Source organism: Marmota marmota, unplaced genomic scaffold (assembly GCF_001458135.2).
Source record: "Marmota marmota marmota unplaced genomic scaffold, marMar, whole genome shotgun sequence".
NCBI classification, from domain to species: domain Eukaryota; kingdom Metazoa; phylum Chordata; class Mammalia; order Rodentia; family Sciuridae; genus Marmota; species Marmota marmota.
In genome coordinates this window covers 35160279-35174319 of record NW_026000093.1, presented here as the reverse complement: position 1 = coordinate 35174319, position 14041 = coordinate 35160279, and the positions used below count along the sequence as shown (strand labels likewise).

General features: G+C 34.3%; 1 protein-coding gene across 1 annotated transcript in view; it reads right to left on the bottom strand.

Moving 5' to 3' along the window:
* The window catches only part of Cnbd1 (cyclic nucleotide binding domain containing 1), a 327970-nt gene that overhangs the window by 155632 nt on the left and 158297 nt on the right, over positions 1–14041 (bottom strand). The gene's annotated exons all lie outside the window — the stretch shown is intronic.

The following is a 14041-nucleotide window of genomic DNA, read 5'->3' as shown; positions in this document are numbered from 1 at the left end:
CTTTCTACATACAGCAAAATTCTTAACATGTTAGAAAAGCAAATGCAATATTTAAAACACTGTGACCAGGTGGAGTTTATCTTATGAATGCAAAGCTGGTTTAATATTTAAAAACCAGTGCAGTTCACCATGTAAACACACTAAAGGAAAATGTAAGAATATCTCAACAGAAACAGAAAAGTCATTTGCATAATCCAGCTTCCTTTCTTGCTCACAACTCTCACGAATGATGTAAGGAAGAGAATTTTAGTTTGACTTGATAAAGTACATCTTTGAGAAACCTGTGGTTAACATACTTAATAATAAAACACCGAGTGTTTTTCACCTAATACCAGGAAAAAGGCCTGTATGTCTGTCTCTATCACTTCTATTCAATGTTGCACTGGAGGCTTTAGCTTGAATCATAAAGAAAAAAAAAATGTCATCTAGAATTGAAAAGAAGTAAAGCTACCTTTATTCACATGCAACATATTATTTATGTAGAAAATTCAAAGGATACTACAAAAATGCTGCTACATATAATATGTGATTTTAGCAAAGTTGCAGAATTCAAAATTGGTACCTCTAAATTAATTAATCATTTTTATTTATTTATTTGTTTGTTTGTTTAGAGGGGGTAGCAGGGATTGAACTCAGGGGCACTCAACTACTGAGCAACACCCCAAGTCATTTTTTTAATTATCATTTTATTTAGAGACAGGGTCTCACTGCGTTCCTTAGTGCCTCACTGTTGCTGAGGCTGACTTTGAACTCATGATCCTCCTACATCGGCCTTCCAAACTGCTAGGATTACAGGCATGCACTACCACACCAGGTCCATAAATTTATTTCTATATGCCAACAATAAACAATTATATATTGAAATTCTAAAGAAGTCCTAAAATAAAATGGAGAGTTCTATTTTATTGGAAACTCAACAGAGTTAAATATGGCAAATTTCTATAAATTGACCCACAAATTTAATGCAATCTAAATCAAAATAACAATAAGACTTGTAGAAATTGACAACCTAATTTTAAAATACATGTTTAAATTCAAAGATCCTAGGTTATTCATAACTGAAAAAAATTAAAGACAATTTTAGAGGACAAATACAGCTTATTTACTATATACATAGTAAATATTATAATATACTAAATAAGTTATATCATATAGTAAAGATAGGCAAATAGATCAATGAAATATAATAAATTCCAAAAGTAGACTCAATCATATATGAACAACAAATTTTCAACAAATATGCAAAGGCAATTCAACAGAGAAAAATAATTTTTTCAAGAAATAATGCTGGAACTATTGGATAACTACATGTAAAATAATAACTCAAACATATATAAAAAACCAAAATATACTCTAAATCTAATTGTAAAGCCTAAAATTATAAACCTTCTATGGAATAATATGCAAAAGAAAAATTGTGTGTCCTCTGCTCAGGCAAGGATTTTTGAGCCAGGTGTGGTGCACATGCCTGTAATCCCAGCAGCTTGGGAGGATGAGACAGGAGGATTGTGACTTCAAAGCCAGCCTCAGCAACAGCAAGGCACTAAATAACTCAGTGAGACCCCATCTATAAATAAAATACAAAATAGGGGTGGGTATGTGGCTCAGTGGTTGAGTGCCCCTGAGCTCAATCCCTGGTACCAACCCCCCAAAAAAAGATTTCTTTGATAAAATAAAAATGTATATCCCATAAAAGAAAAACCTAATATATTGAATCTTACCAAAAATTTAAAACCTCTAATCTTCCAAATTGCTATATTTAGAAAATGAATACATAGGCCACACTGGGAGAAAATATTTGAAAATTACATATTTAATAAGGGAGTTGTATCCATAATACATTTTTGAAGTGCTCAGAACTTAATACTAATGATAAAAAAATAGAAAACACAGTTTTCTAAAAATTAAAAAAAATTGACATAATATTTGAGCAGATACTCTTACAAGTAAAATGTGGAAGAAAATGAATACATTGAAAGAAGTCCAACCAGAGTAACCACTAGAAAATGCAAAGTAAAACCACAGGAGATATAACTAGAATGGTTATGTTTAAAAACAGTAAGGATGTGAAGAAACCAGAATTCTCCTACATTGACTTCAGAAATATGGACTAATACAATCATATTGGAAAATAGACTGTCAGATCCTGCAATATTTAAACATGCATTTGCCTATACTAGAGAGCCACTATAGTCACTCCCAGGTACACCCAGAGAAATAAAAGCAGATGCGCAATAACAGACTCATAGATGAATATTCAGAGAAGCTTTATTTGTAATAACCAGAAGCTATAAACAATTCAAATGCCCTTTCACAGTATGATGGATAGCCAAATGGCATTATAATCATACAATAGAATACTAATCAGAAATAAAAAGGAATGCACAATTGATACATGCATTTAACATAAATCTCAAAATAATTTTTCATGAGTAAAAATAGTTAAACAAAAAAAACAATAAAACATAGGTTTGGTTTCTTTTATATAAATTCTGGAAATGCAAATGAATTACAAGGACAGAAAAGAGATCAGCTCTAATCTGGGTGTTATAGTTTGGATGTGCAGTGTCCCACAAAAGCTCACGTGTGAGACAATGCAAGAAGGTTTAGAGGAGAAATGATTAGGTTATAGCCTTAACCTAATCAGTGGATTAATCCTTGGTGGGATTAACTAATTGGTAACTGGAAGCAGGTGGGGTGTAACTGGAGAAAGTGACTCATTGGCGCATGGTTATGGGGTATATATTTTGTGTCTGGACAATAGAATTTCTCTCTCTGTTCCTAATCATGAGCTGGTTCCCTCTGCCATACCCTTCAGCCAAGATGTCCTGCCCCCCAGTAATGGAGCCAGCCTTCTATGGTCTAAAACCTGTGAAATTATGAGACCTAAAATAAACTTTTCCTCCTTTACCGTTGTTCTGGTTAGGACTTAAGTCACAGCAGAAAAAAAAAAAAAAAGCTATTAAAACACTGGAGAAGAAGATGGTATGAGGATAGTCAGAAAGGAGAGATTAACAAGAGGCATGCAAAAACTAAAGAGTCATGAAAACATTCAAAATCTTAATTGTGGAGAGGGTCCCATGAGTTTACATATATCTTAAATTATACACTTTTAATATGCGCAGTTTATTGTATGCCCATTATAATTCATTATAGTACTTTAAAAAAATGAGGCAATATAAATCATTAACACAGGAATGAAAGACGGACTTCAGTTATCAAAGGAATAACAAATTTGTAAATAACATTTTTAAATGAATATGAAAATTCAGAAAGAATGGACTAATTCTTTGAAAATTCCAGTTGTCAGAAATGAGAAAAAGTAAAAAAGAAAATCTCAATAACTTTATTAAGCAAGTTAATTTAATATCAAAATCATCTCATAATGAAAATACATGACGAGATAATAAAATATTATCAAACATTGAAGAAAAAATTAATACAAATCTTGCACAAGATTTTGAGGAAATGTAAGTAGAGGGAACACATTTTATTTCATTTTCAGGAACAACATAAACCTGATGCCCAAACCTGAAAGAACACTTACCAAAAAAAGGATAAAGTCTAAAAACCCTCATGAACAGAAACCCAAAATTCTTAACGAAATAATGATCAAATTTAATTAAACTCAAAATAATATTTAAGACACAAAAGATGTTATTTGGAAAATTCATAAACTTTGGACCAGAAATAAAGTTAACAAAAGAAATAAAGTAAAAAACAAAAGAAATTAAAGGAGATTGCCTTTGTAAGCAACTAGTTCCTAATTCCAGTGCCTAACATCATTTTTGGTTTTCATTTTATATTTGATGAATGAAAATGTACATAAGAGCTAAGAGTTCTAAGGGCCAGGTTGAAATGTTTCAAGGATTTTTATAGTAGACACAGTAACCCTCACAACAAAACTTAAGAGGTAGGTACTATTATAATCCCTATTTACAGAGGATGGAAACTGAGGATACAGAGATTAAGCAATATGCCCAAAGTCAGAGAGCTTGAAGACAGATTGGAGTTTGAGTTCAACAGTCTGGCTCCAGATCTATGCTGTACACCACATTGTTATAATATCAGGGAAAAATAGTATCTGTCGTATGCATTTTTATGTAAAAAAGAACTGTACTTTTTATTTAGTAAATATATATTTATATTTCTATGATAAACAGCTGTTTTCTTTAATGTGGAAAACTAAGTGTACATCTTTAGGTATCCTGTTACTGGTTCCCTCCTTCACTGCATGTTTTTAATTTTCATGAAGTTATGAAGATAACAAGTCTTATCCACTCAGAGTAGTGATCCTGTAAATAAGAGTGAAATTGTGTTCAGGTCAAACAAACTCTCCTTCAGCAGTCACAAGCTTCATGGCTGTGTGCCCCCATTTTAAAAATTTCTTGAAATAAACAGATACATATCCACTCTCTCCTTTTAATGAAAAGCAGAGCTGAATAACAGAAACAAGATTAGTCCTACAGATTTGAATAGTCTTATTGATCTGCATAATGATTTTAACCTCAAGGAATCCATACCAATATTTGTAACCATAATACAGCCTTCAACATTTACAAGAGTTCCTTCATTATTGTGTCTGTGTGGTACAAAAAACATTTTTACAATAATAGAAAATCTCAGAACTTGTGAATAGCAGAACAAATCAGAGTCATATCTGCATGAAATAAAATAAGGAGAATTTTGCTTCCTAAAAAAACCCACAACTTTAAATGTGTAGGTGTATACATATTTGAATACATATTTAATTGTTCTTTGTATTGTATGATTCCATTTATATTCAATTATCAGAAAAGGTAAAACTATAGATACATAAATCATGCTCTCTTGGAACTGGGGTATGAGTAGAAATTGACAATTGACTTCAAATGGGCAAAATATAACACTTTTGGAATAAAGAAAATATTCTGAGACTAAATAGTATTTCGAGTTGCAGAATGGCATAAATTTACAAAGTCAATGAATAGATATTTTAATTCATGTATATATGAATTATTAAATTTAAAAAAGGCTTTACTACATTTTTCACTCTTAAATATTGCTTCTGACTCCATCATCTTAGATTATGATGAAAATTCTACACATTCTCTAATGTTTGTTTCTGTGAGAATCACTTAAGCCCCAGGATCTACATTTGAAGATTTCTTCTATATTGTAAACACTATTGCCAGCCATTAAATTCACTTCAACCGAGAAGGATGGAGATTTCTGCTTTGAAGTTTTTCTCTCAACTTTTCATATACTTAACAGTACTTTGCACACAGTAGGTGCTGCATGTACATTTGTTGAATAAATACAGCTTATGGTTAAACATCTGAATATAAATATAAACTGAAGGTGTGGTCAGAAAATTAATTAAATCGACAACTGTGCCATTGCCAGGTGTATTCAATTATAAATTCACAAAAGTGACAGTAGATCTTTCTAAGTGAAGCCCAATATTTGGCAGTAGAACCACTAAGAGCAGAATATACAATGGATGCAGGTACTTACACAGTGTGACTGTGATCTAATGTCTTGATCACTGTTCCAGCTACAACTGGCCTCTCTGCACTTCCTAGAACGGCTAAACCCATTCCTGCCTTGGGACTTCTCCAATGCCTATGTCTTCTACCTGATGAACTGTCTCAGACAGCAACAGAATTCACTCCTTCACCTCTTTCAAAGACTTTTCTCAAATGGCATGTTCTCAGTGAGGATTACTCTGACCATCTATTTAACTCGGCCTCAACTCCTAAAAGCAATGGTGTGCACTGCTCCAATTCTTTTTCTGTAGCACTTAACACATCCTGAAATATTTTACTTATTTAAATATTATATTTATTGTTTATTGCTTGTCTTCACCTACAGAATACAAAGAAAGCTAGAGTGAAAACCTTGTTTTGTTCATTTATCTATCCTAAATTCCTCCTGCACGGTAGGTGCTCAGTAAATATTTTTAAATAAACTGAATGCCTTTGACATTTGAAATAAATATGAATAATCCAAATATATTTGAAAAATTTTACCTAAATATCTGGAAGACCTTATGCAATATCTTTTCAGCTAGCATTCCAAGGATTAAGGAATTGTGATTTTACAAATTATTTTAATTTCCACTTCTTGTTTACTAACAAACTTTAGAATATTTTCCTCTCTGAACTTAGTGACGAATGTGACTGATGAAAGACTAACAGTATCTACTCATTCCATATGAAAAATTTTAAAAAATAAAGAAGACTGATAAAGGTCACTTGAATGATTGAAATAAGGTGGTCTTCAACTGATATTGCTCTCAGTTTCTATTGGTTATTGTTCTGTGACCAATAAATCTGTCTCATATCAGCCCCAACTATCCTATGCCCATTATTTATATTTGATGTGGTCTCAATTCTCAAATGGTTCACATAAGTGATGGCCAAATATATATAAAATAGCTCATTCTTCCATTAATTCAAAGTTATTTATTTAGTGACTTCTATGAGCCACATACTGTGGAAGGTGTTGAAAATAAAATAGCCAAAAGACAAACTCCCTCTACTTTTAAGAGTTGAAGAAAAAGAGAAAGTAAATAAGAAATATATAATCATAAACTATAATAAAAATGTTAAGGAATAGGGCCTTGAAGTGAAAAACGTGTGTATGTGTGTGTGTATGTGTGCGCGTGCGTACACTGGGGGAGTTGAATGGGGAGGTGTTGAAGGGACATTGTCCTTAGCAGGATTAATAGAGAACTCTTCTGGCAAGTACATTTGGGCTCTGACCTGACCAGTTCAAATATGAAGAAAAGCAAATCTAAAATATGATTCTTTCTTTTCTATTTCAAGCTCTTAATGTCTTTCACTGAAATTAGATGGGGAAGGGAGATGGTGTGGATGGGAGAAGGAAAAAAGTACAGATGTGTGTGGCAGAAGATGAAATTGAACCTATTAACTCTGAGATCTGTGAGATATCCAAGTCAACATAACAAAAAGGCAATTGAATATATAATTCTGGAAGAAAAAAGGTCATATAAGTCACAAGAAAGGAAAAGAAAATGTAAGCAGAGAAGTAGATCCAAAAAGCTTATAAATTCAGTAGGGAGAGAAAAAAAAAAAAACATTTGGAAAAGAGGCTGGAAAAAACGTGGCTTGTAGCCTTTCAGTTAGGAAAATGTCACAGAAGCAAATTAAGAAACTGTTCCAAGACAGGTGGTGAATTTATCTAGAGTGGGGGTTTAACAGGCAAGGATGCTCTGAGGATGTGGTTCTGGGTATTGAGGGTATTTGTAATGATGTGCTGAATATGAAGGCAGACAATGACAGACGTTCTGATGAATAGCAAGGAGGCAAAGGGATCAATTAATTCATTGAAGGTAGTATGGAACAGAGAGACTTGCAGAGAGGCAGTCTCCCTGGTGCTCATGCAGTGCTTGGCCTATCTATGATATGAGATATGAGATAGAACAGCTCTGAGAAAAGATAGTGCAGAGTAGGCAAATCCTACTCTCATCATTCCATTTTATTATACTGTTATGACTCCCTCCACCAGAAGCCTCAAGTGGGAACTCAGACCTTGAAAAATATTGCCCCAACACCATGTATTCTCACTTTTTAAATTTACTATGCACAAATACGCCCAGCTGTTTTTTCACATCCATTTCAAGTAGTTATCCACCATCATTTTGGAAGAAAAATTCAGGAACTAGTGAGCAGTTTTCACATCTGTCTGTTTCCATTCATATTTATGTATTGTCACCAAAAAGACATAACCTCAAAGTGTTGATATAAACATTAAATATGGAGTATACCCAAATGAACAAAGCAAACTTACAGATTAGACATCTATCCAAAAAATTACAGATTACAATTTCAGATGATTATAGAAATTAATATATGTAGCAAGGCACTAATTTTGTTTAAAGTTGTTTAGATACTACATATAGTTCACAGTTTTGTTTTGTTATTGATGCTATTGTCTAAAGTACTTTTAAGTGGGAAAAAAAGTGATATGCCTGAGAGGAATATATTTTTGCAAAGTAAATGTTTAAAGTATAGTTCCTAATAACATTTGCTGACCGACCCAATATATTACTATCATATGTTCTCTCTGGTAGAGCAGATTAATTTATAAAAGCCAATTCTCCAAAAATAATTTCATGTTTCAGCCTAACTTTATCCTTCTTTTTTCTGTAGTTCCATATTATACTGTAACATTATTTTAAGAGTTGATTGTACATGTATTTTTTATTTGACAAACATGAAAAAATATAATTACCCAAAGAGCAACATCCCAAAGAGAAGAGGTTAACAATAGGAATTATGCCTCCAGTGAATGTGAATATTCTTTTGTCAAAGGGACATAGGTGGCAGTTACAAGGAGTATCCAAAAGCTCTTGGATGAATAAATATCATTCAAGTCATGCAAACACCCTTAGCAATAGATGAAGAAAAATATAAATAGGAAGTGCTTGCCAAAGTTTTTTTTTTTACCAGAAGGAACTAGCTAAATAAGAAACAATGCATAGAAAATTATCTTTAGATATAAAATGAAATTGAAATAAAGAATGGAGATGACCAAAAAATGATCACAAAGCAACTATTACAAACTCTACTGCCTTATAATTTAATGAATTATGAATCTGCATCAAATTCTGAGCAAATATAAATCTTGAATGGTGTAGAAATTTTATTGTATGTGAGAAATTTCACTTCATGTACACCTTTTTCATCAATAACCTTTTAAAAAATTACTGAGTGGTGTGGTAAAAGAAAATCTAGGGCTGGGGATGTGGCTTAAGCGATAACACGCTTGCCTGGCATGCGCAGGGCTCTGGGTTCAATCCTCAGCACCACATAAAAATTAAAAATAAAGATGTTGTGTCCACCAAAAACTAAAAAATAAATATTAAAAAATTCTCTCTTAAAAAAACTGTTTAAAAAAAAGAAAATCTAACAGTTACTTTCTCTGAATGCTAATCATATTTATCAATTCATATTTAATACTTGCCTCTTTATCTTAAACATTTGTATTTTTATTCCTATGTGTGATGTCAATATTTCTTTACTTTTGTTCATTAGTTTATTTTGCAATGAACTAAGAGGTGTAGTGACACTTTGTTTTTTTCATTTTGAGATAAGAGATATAGATTAGCTTTCTCTGTTAGAATTAGATAATCATATATGTTTTTTCCAGGGAAAATAGCCAAGTTCTACCTGCTTTATTGACATAACAATATCTATTTAACACCTATTATAGTATAGTAACTCAAGTATTCTCTGGCTCCTCTACATACTCATCTTCATTTAATTCCTTCAGGTTTAAGGTAGTTATTATCATTGTTTTTTTTTTTGTTGTTGTTGTTGTTGTTGTTGTTGTTGTTTGTTTTCTTTTTGTTTTTTTTTACCCTGAAAGAAATAGAATCAGAAAAGTTAATTATCTTGCCCAAGTAAATGCTGGTCTGTAAAAGTCTGTAAAACTCCGAATGACAAAGCTAATAAAGCTACATTATTTCTCAATATTCCAACACAGATTGTAGGATGTGATGTAGGTTTCCCCTTATCAGCCTATTGAAGCTACCCCCTCCCTTTTTCCTATGGCTTACACTAGAATTCTTCTCTAATTGCCCTTGACTGGCACCAGCAGCCTTACTCAAAGACACTAATATGGTCCCTTTTCTACCCCTGCCTGAGGGCAGCCTTTGGCTGATATCTGATTGATGCCCAGTCATTTTTCTTCCAGAGAGGACAATCTCTATGGTACAATTTATGCCTCAGACCTCCCTGTGTAGGATCACGTTGAACTGAACTTCTCTTGAGATCCTATCATTTTCCAGTTTCTGTCCCCTTCCTGACCTCTTTCCCTCACTTCTTCACACTTTTTTGTTTTGTCCTGAGAACCCTGTATCACATAGGAATCCTTTTTATTTAGTGTGTGTGTGTATGTGTGTGTGTGTGTGTGTGTGTGTGTGTGTGTGTGTGTGTGTTGCTAGGGATCAAACCCAGGGCCTTCTACATGCAAGGCAAGCATTCTATCAACAGAGCTATATCCCCAGCCCAGGAATCCTTTTTTCAAGAAAATCTGACCTAAGATAACTGGTGCCAAGAATGTCTTGGAAAGTAGATTCTAAGCATAGGATTCTGAAACTGAATTTCTCCCTAGCCAGATGGCAAGGAGGACTCCATTTCTGGTCACTAGTGTCATTTGATAGTCCCTGGCAATGATGAAGCAGGACAATCTGCTGATATGTTCACCTGTGGTATATGGGACAGGATATAGGGTACAGATGTACTAGCTTATAAAATGTCTTTGGTGTTTGAGGGGCATAGGGAGGGGATAGTAACTCAGTGTGCAAATGAGTGGTTATTGTTAAGATCTACTTATGTATTGGAGAGAGGAATGACAGGCTCCAACCAAATAAACAATACTTTAAAGCAAGGTGTGGGAGTCAGAGAAACTATATATCAGGGTTTAAAGAAACCTCATATACTACAGATAAAGAACTAATCAATCCAACGACAAGGCCTAAGAGGCTGAATTCTCACTGGATAACACTCATTTTGCAATATCAGGAACTTGCTAGGAAAGGACTGGGACCTGAAAATTTTAGATGTGGCTATTTTGTATAGATCCAGTGAAGCACCTATACCCATAGATTTTCCTGAATCTTTTGAGTCAGCTGAAATATCTCATTTCTCCTTGACAGAAGTGAGTGCAGATTCCCTTTGCTGAAAGACTGAGAAGAGTTCTGATACCACTTGGCTTATAGGACAATGTTTGCCACCTTCAGTATTGATCCACCTCTCCTGTCCACCAGATCAATCTTGAGGATCAAATATCAGCATAGCCTAACAGGGGCTGTGCTGGTGGGCCCACTTTCAGAAGGATTTAGTGGTGAAGGAGCTAAGAGATCTCACCTGCTGGTTGGAACCAGGAGCCTAGTCAGGGAAGGGATTTTGAGAGTGCTGAACAAAGAGAAGACAAAACCAGATAGGGGGAAAATTGAGGTGCCTTCTCATGACTCAAAACTAATGTCCCAGCAATGTAATTTAGAGGCAAATCAATACATTGCTCTACAAGAACTCAGAGAAGACAATGGCCCGTATTAAATACAGAAGATACAGAATGAGCAGGCAGACAATGAAAGACAGTCAAAGGCTCAGAGAAGTAGACATGATAATGTGGATCTGTTATGTAAGATTGAAAGAACCTCCACCTGGCTCTATTCCATAGGGATTATTCAGGAGACACTCTGTTTATCGAAGAAATAAAGAACCCCTCAGCAAGGGATGCACCAGCATTATTGAAAACTCTGCATAATAGATGCTTTGTTGACTAGGAGATAAAAATCATATAACTGAGGTTCATTGGTAGTAAAGGAAAAATGGCTTCTCAGAATATTAAAATCATGTGGCAGTACACTTCATTGTTAGTACCAAGGTGAGAATAGTTATGGGCAAAAAGACCTTCATGGCAGTAAACTGTAAAGGGATGGGGTCTCAACTAGCAGCAATCTATGGAGATGGTTCACAGAACATGGTGCTCCTTGAGAAAGAATACATGAGAGTTGACAAAAATATTGCTTACTAAATAATCAATATTAATCAAGCATTGATGAGCAAAATCTTCCCCAATGGAAAGTCAATCGCTTCTCCCATATTCAAACCTGAACCAGATCTCTGACCAAACTTGTATCAACTGAGAAAAGCCAAGTCTGTTTGATGAATTATTTTGCAACACCTCAGCAAGTCTATACAGAAGTGATTCTCCCCAATCCATTGCCAAAGAGGTCACATAACTATGCATGTGTACCCTGATGAAAAGAGAAATCCACATCTGATAAGGACTGTGAGGTGGAATATAGGATCCAAGCTAATAGTGATATTACAGGATGAGATCATAAACAGTTTCAGTCAAGTTTTTGCATTTATTTTTTCACAATTTCAAGGGTTTTTCAGGTTTCCCCTGATTGCATGGACTTATTCTGTGGTCATCTGGCTAGTCCCTTAATGTATAATTGAGATGGATACACTCATCAGCTGTTGGAACCCTCACAGTGATTCCTTGGCCAATAATGTAAGAGTTACTATCATGGGAAAAAAAACAAGTTGTAGGAAATCCAAAAAGAAGTCCCTGAAAAAGGCTGTTAGTAAATCAAAAATAATGTCAAATCCTGGGGTTAGGTGCAGTGATTAGTTTTACCCTCTTGAGCTTCAGGGGTGCTAGCATCCACTGTGTTTGCTCTCAGTTTATTTCACCAATCTTTCCTGTATATACACACACATTCATTCTCTTCCTCCCTCCTTCCCTCCCTCCAAAGAGCATCAGAAGTGTCCTTCATATTGATGATATTGTCCAAATTCTACTTGATGAGGAGAAAGTAGCTGGTACTAACACATATAACATATACTCATATGTTAATGTTCCAGGGGACAGAGGATTCCTGCTACATTAGTAAAGTTTAGAGAGCCATCAGTCTGGAACTTGCCAAAACAAGTCTTACAATGTAAAGAACAAGTTACTACATTTTTTTGCTACCTACCACAAAGAAAGGAAAATAGCATTGGGTAGGTCTCTTCAGATTTTGAATGTAGCACGTATTATTGCTCTGGCCCATTTGTTAGGTAACTCAGAGGGTCATTTTTTAATAGAGTCTAGAGCAAGAAAGATTATTTCAGCAAGCTCATGCTCCCCGTATACTTTGGTCACACACCAACAAATTCTGTGTAGAAATTTTTGCAAGCTTCAATAAGACAAACGATCATAGAAGAACACTAACATAGTAGAGGAAGCACATGAAATTTGCAACAGAAAACTATGCCTCTTTTCAAAGTACTGTGACTACCCTAGATGCACTCAGGGGTGGCCCTGAAGACATGGGGAAGGGAGTTTCCAAGTGGGAGAAGCTTCAAACAATACATCTGGACACTGACTCTCTGAAAATAAAAAAGTATACAAGATAAGAATATGCACAGACTCACAGGCAGTGACAAATGGCCTTCTATTTGGTCAGATGACTGAAGGAAGAAAAATTGAAATATTAGGGATAAGGAGATTTGAAAATGAGACAGGCATATTATATTATAAACAAATTGTGGAACACTTAGTATTTTTGTTTATTTCCATTAACCATTGTCTTTGAGCTTGTCTAGCTCAGAATTCTATGAAGATCAAACACTGACTTATAGTTTTCACTCAGTTCAGATTACTAACAGAGTTCTATATTGTAATGACAGCTATATGAGTTGAATGATGATAAATATTTTATTACACCAAGAATTAGTAAAAAGTATATATTGCTCCTGTATTTTATCTATAGTCTGCTGCTGATACATCACACAAAAATATTGATGTCAAAGGTCAATCTAAAAGACCCTTCATTAGACCATTCAAAGATGTGCAATTTGAGCACAAAAGTAGTCCCATGGATTGGAATAATCACCCCCTACTGATGGATATGCTTAGGGTTTAATCTCAGTCTTTATTTTTCCTACTCATCAACAAATAATATCAAGTGATTTCTGGGAAATGAGATGTCATAAATTTCACCTTAACCTCCCTGACAACTTCATACATTTCAAATTTTGCTGCAATTAAATCTGGTTCTGATTATGTACTTGAATAAACTGAATATATTAACTCTCTCAGTCAAAAACAATAATATATAAGCAGAAGAAAAGGGCAAATCAGAATAACTTGTGCAAAAAACTTTTATCAGATATTTTACTGTTGCTTATAAAGGACTACATATTGTTCTAGCAGAGGTTGTAACTATAATACAGACTAAGGAATTCAAAGAACTGAATAAAAGCAGAGTTTTCCATTTTTTTTTTTTTTAATTTTTTATTGTGGGTTGTTCAAAACATTACAAATTTCTTGACATATCATATTCGACACTTTGATTCAAGTGGGTTATGAACTCCCACCTTCACCCCATACACAGATTGCAGAATCACATCAGTTACACATCCATTGATTTACAAATTGCCATCCTAGTGTCTGTTGTGCTCCGCTGCCTTTCCCATCCTCCCTCCCCCCTCTTCCTTCCCCTTTATCTAATCCAATGAATTTCTGTTCTTCC